A 10,771-nucleotide genomic window follows, 5' to 3' on the forward strand; every position below is an offset into this window, starting at 1 on the left:
CCCAGAGTGAAAGGTATCGTTGTAGCAGAAATATCACAAGCGGCCACTTTCAACTATGGTTGGCATTAGAAATTCTTCCAACCCTTTGTATGGCTGGGCTGTATAATACATCAAGATAAGACAACTGGAAAACAGGAAAACAGGCTAGAGCAAGAAAAAAGTATCTCCCCACCCTGTTTATGATGATGAAGTAAAGTCAGTGAAGAGCCGTTCCTCTGGCACAGCATTGTCCAATGGAACTTTCTGTGATATTGAAAATGTTCCGTAGCTTTGCTGCCCAAGATGGTAACCGCTATCGGCACGGGGCTACTGAGCACTCGAAATGTGAGCAGCATGGCTGAAAAGCTGAATTTTGAATGTGACTTGGCTTTAACTCATTTAAATCTAAGCGTATGTAGCTATGTGTGGCTGGTGACACTGCAGGGGACAGCACGGTTGCAGTGTGTTGATTAAGATCCTGGGCTCAGAAGTCAGATAAACACAGGCTTGCATCCTAGTCCCCACCCACTACTGTGATCAGGCATGTTACTGCCACTTTTTCTTGGCTCCCTTATTTTCAGGATGGGCACCGTTGTGCCTGCCTCATGCAGCAGCTGTGAGGATGAGGTAAGGGGGTGGAGATAAAGCACTTCACATAGTGCCCGGCGGAAGGTTAATGCTCAATAAATGTTCAGTGTTTGGTTATTTCCCAGGAAGCTCCTCAAAAAGGCTCATACCACTCTCCAGACATTGCAGAAAGGTGGTCCTAAGGCCTCGGTGCTGGCGTCGTCCATGGAAGCTTCCCTCGTTCTGAGTGACATCTGTGAAGTGGACTCAGCGGGGAGACAAAGTTGGAGCAGGGGGAGAGTCAAAAGCTACTAAACCAAACTTCTCACTACCTCTGAGGCTTCTCTGGGGAAGCCAAGACTGCTAGTGGCTCACCCCACATTTGAGTGACCGTGGGCCCTAATAAAAGACCACAACTCCCAGGCTACCTTACAGTTACAGTTAGGACTTTCAAGAAGTCTTAAGTGGGGTCAGAGAGTTTATATGTTCTCTCTTGCCTTTTGTCTTTTCACCTTTCCTCCTGCTTCCTATCTGGAATTCAGAAACAGTGGCTGGAGCTCCAGCAGCCTTAAGGAGGTGTCCTTGAGGAGGGGAGCCCTGTACTACTAATGATGGCAGAGCAAAAATAAAAGAAGCCTGGGCTCGTGGACACTATGAAATCACCATGCCAACCTGGGACTGCCCGCCTTCAGATTGCTTTTATGTAGAAGAAACCACTTGTCTGTTTCGTGCTGCTATCACAGAATACCTGAGACTAGGTAATGTATAAACAGATTTATTTCTCACAGCTCTGAAACCTGGGAAGTACAAGGTACAGGGACCTGCTCCTGGCGAGGGGCTTCTTGTCGTGACATCCCACAGCGGACGGTACAAGGGCAAGAGAGCATGAACACAAGAGACACCAGCAAGCAGTCCAAACTTATCCTTTTATGCAGGAACGCACTCCTTCGACAAAAGCAATCATCTATGCATGAGAGCAGAGGCTCGTAAAGGTCCCACCTCCCAATAATTTGGTCTGGGAATTAAGTTTCTAACGCATGAACTTTGAGAGACACATTCACACTATAGCACCTCCGTACCAAGTTTAAGGCATTATTACTTTTGTTTTCTCTTACGTGTAGCAGCTATATGCTAGTTATTTCTAAGCAGTGGTTAATTCCACAAGTCCAGGTTATTATTATTTTTTTAATTTTTTATTGCATTTTAGGTTTTGGGGTATATGAGCAGAACATGCAAGACAGTTGCATAGGTACACACATGGCAGTGTGTTTTGCTTCCTTTCTCCCCTTCACCCACATTTGGCATTTCTCCCCAGGCTATCCCTCCCCACCTCCCCCTCCCACTGGCCCTCCCCTTTTCCCTCCAATAGACCCCAGTGTTTAGTACTCCCCTCCCTGTGTCCATGTGTTCTCATTTTTCATCACCCACCTATGAGTGAGAATATGCGGTGTTTCATTTTCTGTTCTTGTGTCAGTTTGCTGAGAATGATGTTCTCCAGATTCATCCACGTCCCTACAAACGACACAAACTCATCATTTCTGATTGCTGCATAATATTCCATGGTGTATATGTGCCACATTTTTCCAATCCAGTCTATCATCAATGGGCATTTGGGTTGATTCCAGGTCTTTGCAATTGTAAACAGTGCTGCAATGAACATTCGTGTACATGTGTCCTTATAGTAGAACGATTTATAGTCCTTTGGATATATACCCAGTAATAGGATTGCTGGGTCAAATGGAATTTCTATTTCTAAGGCCTTGAGGAATCGCCACACTGTCTTCCACAATGGTTGAACTAATTTACACTCCCACCAACAGTGTAAAAGTGTTCCTTTTTCTCCACATCCTCTCCAGCATCTGTTGTCTCCAGATTTGTTAATGATCGCCATTCTAACCGGCGTGAGATGGTATCTCAATGTGGTTTTGATTTGCATCTCTCTGATGACCAGTGACGATGAGCATTTTTTCATATGATTATTATGTCATATATTCAACGAAAGAAAGGGCTTGAGAAAATCAGTCCAGTCTTTATTCCTTCATCCCGCCTGCAGGGGGCGTCTAAGTTTGTGAACAGCATTAGAGGTCACCTGTTCTAGTCAATCTTTTCTTTTTTTAAAATCATTAAACCTGTTCATTATTTTTTCCTTCCATTGATCTCACGTTTCAAAATATGTTTTTCCACCATCAGTTAAGTTCTAACGGTTTTTCGGTCATGAAAAACATTTAACAAGCTGGGTGTGGTGGTGCATGTCTAGAGTCCTAGTTACACATGTTCATTGTTTATTTTCCTTCCATTAATCTCATGTTGCCAAATACATTTTTCCACCATCAGTTAATTCTATTGGTTTTTTGGCCATGAAAAACATTTAGCAAGCTTGGCGTGGTGGTGCTTGCCTATAGTCCTAGTCCCTTGGGAGACCTAGGAGGATCCCTTGAACTCAGGAGTCTGAGGCTGCAGTGAGCTATGATTGCACTAGGCAATAGAGTGAGACTCAAAAAAATGAGTCAATAAAATAAACAAAAAATAAACATTTAGCAACCATAGCAGATTTCGTTTTGTTTTGTGGGCTGTCCAGCAGCTGATCTCCTTCTTATATTTGGGGACTTTTCCTGATAAAATAGAACCCTGATGGCCTGATACTTGCTGTCCCTGTCCTTCAGCAGCTGGACAAGGGCACACAAGGCTTAAGATTTGCCAACTGGATGGTCTTACCTGGGACTTTGCAAGAGGCACAAAGCAGTAACCATGGTTGGGAGGAAGTGGCATCCCGTGTCCTGGTGGGTCCAGTGGGTCAGTGTCTGGTGTCCAGTGGCATCCCAACCACGCCACTTCCGTGTCGTGACCTTGGCTGAGGTCTTCATCGCTCAGCTTTTCCTGGCTACGGCCCATGTCCAGAGCCTGGTCCTCCTGCCTTTTCCCAAAGCAATTATTTTCTGTTTAAGTCAACTAGGCTTGGTTTCTCTTGCATGCAGGCAAGAATCTTGACTGATACACATGCTAAGTCTACAATACCCACAGAGTTGACATCATTCCATCAGAGCAAGAGGCAGTGTTCACATCAGCCAACATAGCCTTAACTGGTAACACACACACACTTTCTTTTGGGTTTTTAAAAACATTGCTCCAGCGCTATCACCGTAGACTCCTAAGGAGAAGGAACCCCGGCCTCCTGGAAACCATTGATACCATTGTATATCCTAATGTTACAGATGAAAAAAAGGAATCTCAGAGAGTTGAACTGAATTGCTCCATGTGTCAGGCTGTAGAAGGAACTTCTCAGTGAGGGTCGTTAGCCATTCATTCATTCACTATCCTTGGCCTGTGGACATGATCTCTCAAGGAACTCAAAGTCAGGTAGGAGACATGGGTGATTCCTGGGGAAACCAAAAACGCTCAAATAACATGGATATGGGCAGCTCAGGATATTCAGAAAGAGACATTTAAATGACAGTGAAAACAGAAGAAATGTGACTTAAGCTTGAATACCTCAAGCATGGTGGTAAAAGCAGAGACACGGCAAGACGGCCACCAGCACTGCAGATGTTCCCCTCTGCAGATGAGAAAGTCAGCCCAGACAAGATGAATCCAAGAAGGTAGGAAGCTACCGCAGCCAGACAGTAAAGTCAACATATGCTTCCATTCTTCTTTCAGAACTGGTGATACAAAAACATCTAAACCTGCAAGACAGACTTTTGAGAATATTATTGTCTTTAGAAAACGATTCTTCACTTTAAAGACAAGAAGACCTCTATTTTCCAGGTTGCAGTAGTTTTTTCTTAGCTTATTTATTGTCTAGGAAAGCATATTGAGAGCAGGCATTTTCATCCCCATTTCATGGATTAGAGACTAGGACTCACGTAGATAGTCACCACTAAAGGTCACACAGCGTGTAAGAAGAACACCCGAAGGCCCTCGGTTTCCCATTCTGCCAAGCCGCCTCTCACAGAGTGACTTTACATAACGAACATTTGAAATGCATTTGGAAGGCACTTCTAATTGAAGAGACTCAATTCACAAAGATTAGATTTGCACACAATTTTGAGAACACATCCACCGCACAAAGCATTATGCAACAATATAAGGATAAATGCCATGGATCGCATGCAAAAAAGAGGAAAATAATAGAGGAAGCTCGGTTAATTAATGCACTAGGAGCTGAAACACTACAGGAGCAGATGAACATGCACTCCCAGAATATGATACAATAAGCGGCTTCATTAGGAAGACAATTTATGTGGTAGGAAAGATAATAGCAAGAGAAAGAGGAAAATGTAAAAACAAATTAGTCTACTAGAAAGCACTGATTTGAAGATATTTTATAATGATTGATTTGTAAGAAATCTCTCTGCCATAAACATCAGTGGAACCCTTGCTTTTAGAGATCTTATAAAATAGGTCAGTATCTCTGGGTTAGACGGGTTTAGGTGTGATTTTCCTCTGCAAGTGAACGAACCAGCTGGATATTTTCAAAGGCTCCCTTTAGTTTATGGTTCTAAGGTTCCACTTAGGGGAGCTTTCTATGTCTGTCATTTTTAAAAGCTGGTTAACTCAGTGGCTTTATTTTTCTTCCCCTCTAAATTCCCCACGGGGCTTTAACTAAATCCGACCACATTTGGAGTTTTGTGTTGTTTTCTGGGCACCGCGTTTTAAAAGGGACGTTGACCTACTCTGCTTCCAGAGAATGGAATCAAGACAAATGAGTGCAAGTTGCTCAGAGATAAATTTCAGCTCAGTTCCAGAAAACCCTGTCTCCTTCTGCAGAGTCCTCTGACAATGGAACCAGCTGCTTTTCGAGCCCGTTTGCTCCTAGAGATTGGAAACACTGAAAGCAGAGGGTATTTAAAAGACTGTCAAAACTGCTCTAGAAAAAAAATTTTTTATTAAGTTTCCTTCCAATGTTAACACTTTATGATTGACTGATCATGTAACTCTTCGATACGTTTTGGCCAAGTCGAAGCTCCTTTTCTTTCTTTTATCTTAATTATTAGCCTCTCCCCCTCCCCACTTCTATTCCTAAGTTAGCAAACACGATACAGAATGACAAAAGTTAAAACACCAAGGCCACATTGTCTGACAGTGCCATGTCCCTCCACTGGGGGAGCTGGACAGGACATGGCCTGTTGATTTTCAAAGGAGAGGGTCTGGGGGTCAGTCAGGGTGACGGTGGCAGCACTGGCACCTCCAGTGGTCCTTGGGCAGGTCTATGTGCAAGAATGAGGTGAGCTGGGGGTTGGGTAAGGCTTTCCATGGGTCGTCTTCTGGGGATTTCCATCTTGGTTAGTGCCTTCCCACCCAGGTACATGATCCCAAATCCCAAGGTGTCCCTTTTGATACCTTCCTCTCTATGCCTGGATGCCATACCATCCTATCCAACCCATTACCACATCCCGCCCACTTTTTTCCCCTATCTTCATTTCTCTGCACTAATGCAAGCCCCAGGCTCATCTGTCACCTGGACCTGTATTTGTGTTATGTGGCGTCAGATGGCCCACTCCAATTCATATACACACAGAAGCCTGAGTGATTTTTTAAAAATTTGAACTGGCTGGGCATGGTGGCTCACACCTGGAATCCCAGCACTTTGAAAGGCCAAGGCAGGTGGATCACAAGGTCAGGAGATCAAGGCCATCCTGGCCAATATGGTGAAACTCTGTCTCTACTAAAAATACAAAAACTAGCTGGGCATGGTGGCACGAGACTGTAGTCCCAGCTACTAGGGAGGCTGAGGCAGGAGGATCGCTTGACCCTGGGAGGTGGAGGTAGAAGTGAGCTGAGATTGTGCCACTGCACTCCAACCTGGTGGAAGAGCAAGACTCCGTCTCAAAAAAAAAAAAAGGAAAAAGAAAAAGAAAATGAAATTCGAACCTACCCTGTCACCTGCTGCTTACACCTCGCAGCAGCTTCCCGTTGCTGATGGGATAGAGCACAGGACCAGGCCTCGCTCCTCAGCCCGCCTTCCCCGAGCCTGCATACTTCCCCAGCTCCCCTCTGTGATCAGTTGCTGCCAGAAAGGCCACGATGCTTTGGGTAACCATTGTCCTCACATTTCAGTTTTCCTTTTGTAATGCAATTAAGGGAGGTGAGAGTGGCCTCACCCTTGAGTTTAGCTAAAAGTTGAACCTATTCCTAAAACTCTCTCTAGCAAGAAAGATCTGAATTATAAGGGAATATTAGGCATCCGGAGGGTTTAGCTGGAAAGATTTAGAAAGAAGAAGGAATGACTTGTAAGCTGCATACTACAGGCTGTTGGTGCCTCTTGGCCTCTGCACATGGGCTTCCTGCTGTCTAAAGAGTGCTCCTTCGCCAGTTGTCAAAATTCTAGTCATCCTGCAGGAGCAAGTACAAGAACCCCTTAGAAGCCTTCTTCCCTGGCTTACCGGAGCAGCGTTGCTAACTCCGCCTCTGAGCCAGCAGGCACCTTGTCCATATGTCCACCATCACTGCGTGCACCACACCATATTGCAAAGATGTGAGTGTGTGGCTGTCTCCTTCCTGGGTTGTGAGTTCATGAAGAGCAGCACGTGTGTCTCACATCTGTAGCCCCAGTGCCTGTTGTAGAACAGGGCTGTATGAGGAAGGACTTTTGGTTGCACGTTACAGAAATCAGCGCAATCTCTCCCCTCAAGCAAAAAAAGGACAAGCCATTTTTGTTCCCTCAGCATGCTCTGTACTTCCTTCCATTTCTCATGAAGCATGACAATCTTGTCGGTGTGCTTTTCATAGGGAAGAACTCAACAGATGTGCACACAGGGTGGTGAGCATTGGAGGAGGAAGGAGAGAGAAGGAATGGGAAGGGAGGGGAGATGTGGAAGCCCAGCGGAACCTGCCTCTCTGTTTATCCTGGGGTTATCACGATGGCTCCAAGGTCACCATTCTCTGAAGTCTCTGGCCTGGCTTTCCTTCCCATTCTCCCCTTCTCACTCACTGTCTTTCCCCAGAAAGTGGGGGAAGTTCTGTCAGTTAGTTGGGCTCAGAATCTCAGGCATCCTGCTCACCGGGTGCCAATGCAGGGCTGGGCTGTTCCCTGAGCCCATGGCGGTTACGCCTCAGGAAGGTCCCTGCAGAGTTTGAGGACCACAGGGCGCAGAGTTTGAGGACCACAGGGCGCAGACAGCTCCTCCCTGCCAGCATCTACTTAACTCTTCTCTAAAGTTTTTCTTACATTTTTTTTTTTTTTTGGTCCTTACTTTTTAATTGCTCAATTTCTTTCCTTTGTTTTCCTAGTTAAAGGCTAACAAAGAATGAATTGGGTATTTTAGTCATTTGTGGTCATCATTAATTTCATGGTCCTCTGCATTTATTAGGTCTTATTTCCTCTCCATAATCTTCTTTCCCCCTGATATTTGTGAAAGCACATCTTATTTCCTTAATTGCTTTGGCTGGCGTGATCTAATTCTGATTTCCGCCACCCTTATCTTTTCCCAGGACGTTTTAACTGATGCAGCATATTCTTGTTTAATTCTTTCCCTTTTTCTCAGCAGACAGGAGTGTATTTCTTTCTCCATAGATCTCCTACCAGTCTTTGGGAGAAGTTGTGCTGATTAGATTTGCCTTTCCTTTAGGGGTCCTGTCTGGGGCTGGGCACAGTGGCTCACACCTGTAATCCTAACTCTTTAGTAGGCTAAGGCAGGTGGATCACTTGAGCTCAAGGGTTTGAGACCAGCCTGGCCAGTATGGTAAAACCCCATCTCTACTAAAAATAAAAAAATTAGCCAGGGATGGTGGCACACACCCGCAGTCCCAGGAACTTGGTTTCAGGGGAGGCTGAGGCAGGAGAATCACATGAACCCAGGAGGCGGAGGCTGCAGTGAGCTGAGACCACTCCACTGTACTCTAGCCTGGGCAACAAAATGAGGCTGTTTCTAAAAAAAAAAAAAAAAAGGTAAAAAAAAAAAAGGAGGATGCTGGGCTTCCCTCCCTTTCCACAGTCTCCTCCCCCGAAACCAAACCACCCAGCTTCTCCAGTCTTCCATCTGCAGCCAGACAAAGTGCTCTTTGCCCCCTCAGTGGCAGGTAACTCTTTCCCTTGCTGTTCTCTGCTTGAACAGAAGGCTGTGCCTAGGGCAAGAAGGAAGAAGGGACACGGTGCAGTCAGATGGGCTTCCTGTTAGCAGCGCGGGTGCACAGACTGGAGGGGAAGCAAACAACAAAGATGCTGGGAGTCTCAGGGGTTGCAGGCCGTGGGTAATTAAGTGCTCCTAGTCAAAGACCTTCAAACTTGACTTTTGATTTGTTGAGAGCCAACGCCAGCGGCCGTCTCTGGACCTGCGACCTGCAGGTACCACAGCTATAGCTTCCCTTGAACACTTTGCTTATTCTTCTCATTTAACACCTACTTTGCTCTGCCTGACTTGTGGTTTGTCATTTACGTGTCTGTCTCTCCTATGCTATAAAATTTAACTCATCTCACTCCTTTGCAACCCAAGCATACTTTGGATCCCATAGTCCCTATTTCTGTTAACACCATTGCCTAGACTATTCTGGAACCATGTACAGCCTCCTTTCTCCCTCAGCCTTCCACATAATCGGTCACATGTAATAGGTTGTGCACCAAACTGCATCTTTATGAGTACCCTCCTTTTCATTGACACCAGATACCCTTCATTAAATGTTCTCTGGACACGGTGGACATTGAGGTGGCCGACTTACACCCAGCCCCTTCTCTCAATAACCACCCTTGGCTTTCCTTCCATCACCCACATCTCCCCATTTACTTAAGGGATGCCAGCTACCCAGAACTCTAGGAAAGAAGGTGGTAGCTTAGGCCTAACTCAGCCTAATTCTACCCCACTCCCTCACGTTCCCCATTATTCTCTTTTTTTTTTTTTTTTTTTTTTTTTTTTTTGAGACGGAGTTTTCGCTCTTGTTACCCAGGCTGGAGTGCAATGGCGCCATCTCGGCTCACCGCAACCTCCGCCTCCTGGGTTCAGGCAATTCTCCTGCCTCAGCCTCCTGAGTAGCTGGGATTACAGGCACGCGCCACCGTGCCCAGCTAATTTTTTGTATCTTCAGTAGAGACGGGGTTTCACCATGCTGACCAGGATGGTCTCGATCTCTTGACCTCGTGATCCACCCGCCTCGGCCTCCCAAAGTGCTGGGATTACAGGCTTGAGCCACCGCGCCCGGCCTGTTATTATTCTCATTGGTTCAGGGTGAGTACATGACCCAGTTCAAGCCAATGAAGCTAGAGAGGACATGTAGTGAAGACTTTGGGAACAAAAAGCTTCCTTGCTCCTGAGCGCACTTCCAGAGTTGAGTCGCCGGGTGCTGGCGGCCATCTTCCCCACTGTATGGGAACAGGCAACATGAAAGTGAAGCCATTGCAGAAGAAAGCGGAGACAAGAGATGCGGAAAGACGAAGGGTCCCCATTTTATTATCCGAGTGCAGAGATCCAGCTGCGCCCGAACCACTCCCAGACCTTGCTGTGCACGCACATTCCGCATCCAGTCCATAAGCAGATCCACCAGCACTGCCCTTGAGAATACTCAGAATCCGATGCCTTCTGTGTCCGCTGCTCTTCCCAGTCCTCTTGCTCAGACTTCTGCCGGAGCCATCACACTGGTCTTCCTGCTCCCACTTAAAAGTGGCCCAGGAGATCCTTTTAAAACCCTAAGTCAGATCATGCTACCGCTCTTTGCAGATCCCTCTAACGGTTCCCCATCCAACTCCAAGATCCTCACATGACTCTCAGGTCCTGCATGGCCTGCCTGCTCCCCGCCCGGTCCTCCCCTCTTACCATTCCAGCCCTCAGCCCGCTGCGTCCTCACCAGCATTTCAGCTCCCACTTCAGGGCCTTTGCACTTGCTGATCTATCTCCTTGGAATGCCCTTCCTCCAGATAGCTGCATGGATTTCTCTGTCTTTCTTTCAACATTCTGCTCAACCGTTACCTTTTCAGTTAGGCCGCCCCTGACACGTCCTTCCTAAAACAGCACTTCCTTATAACTCTGTATCCCCTTGCCTTGCTTCATCTTTATTTATAGTCCTTACGACCATGGGAAAAAATTACATGTTGTCAACAGAAGAAATGACAAGGTTCATACGTTTGGAAGAGAGCTGTATTTCTCATAAAGGGTTGGAGCCTGCAGGTGACCATTTCACAGGCTGGAAGTGTAGCCTCTGGTCAAAAGCCAGAAGCAAGTACTTAAGGGTGGGAAGAATAAGACAGGAACTTATGCTGAAGAGGGTGGTCAAATACACGTAACCAACAGGTTATACAAGG

At 46.2% G+C, this 10,771-nt stretch overlaps 1 long non-coding RNA gene across 2 annotated transcripts; it reads right to left on the reverse strand.

Moving 5' to 3' along the window:
• Window positions 1-1,717: 1,717 nt before the first annotated feature.
• Window positions 1,718-9,386, reverse strand: LOC103794640 (uncharacterized). Of its 2 annotated transcripts, XR_004727284.3 has the most exons (3): window positions 6,927-9,386; window positions 4,036-4,238; window positions 1,718-3,923 (listed from the first exon to the last, which is right to left on the reverse strand). It is a non-coding gene; the product is annotated as an uncharacterized LOC103794640 (long non-coding RNA). The 2 variants fall into 2 exon arrangements; XR_013520593.1 differs by having other exon boundaries at window positions 4,036-9,386.
• Window positions 9,387-10,771: the final 1,385 nt, after the last annotated feature.

This window comes from Callithrix jacchus, chromosome 7 (assembly GCF_049354715.1).
Source record: "Callithrix jacchus isolate 240 chromosome 7, calJac240_pri, whole genome shotgun sequence".
Classification (NCBI taxonomy): domain Eukaryota; kingdom Metazoa; phylum Chordata; class Mammalia; order Primates; family Cebidae; genus Callithrix; species Callithrix jacchus.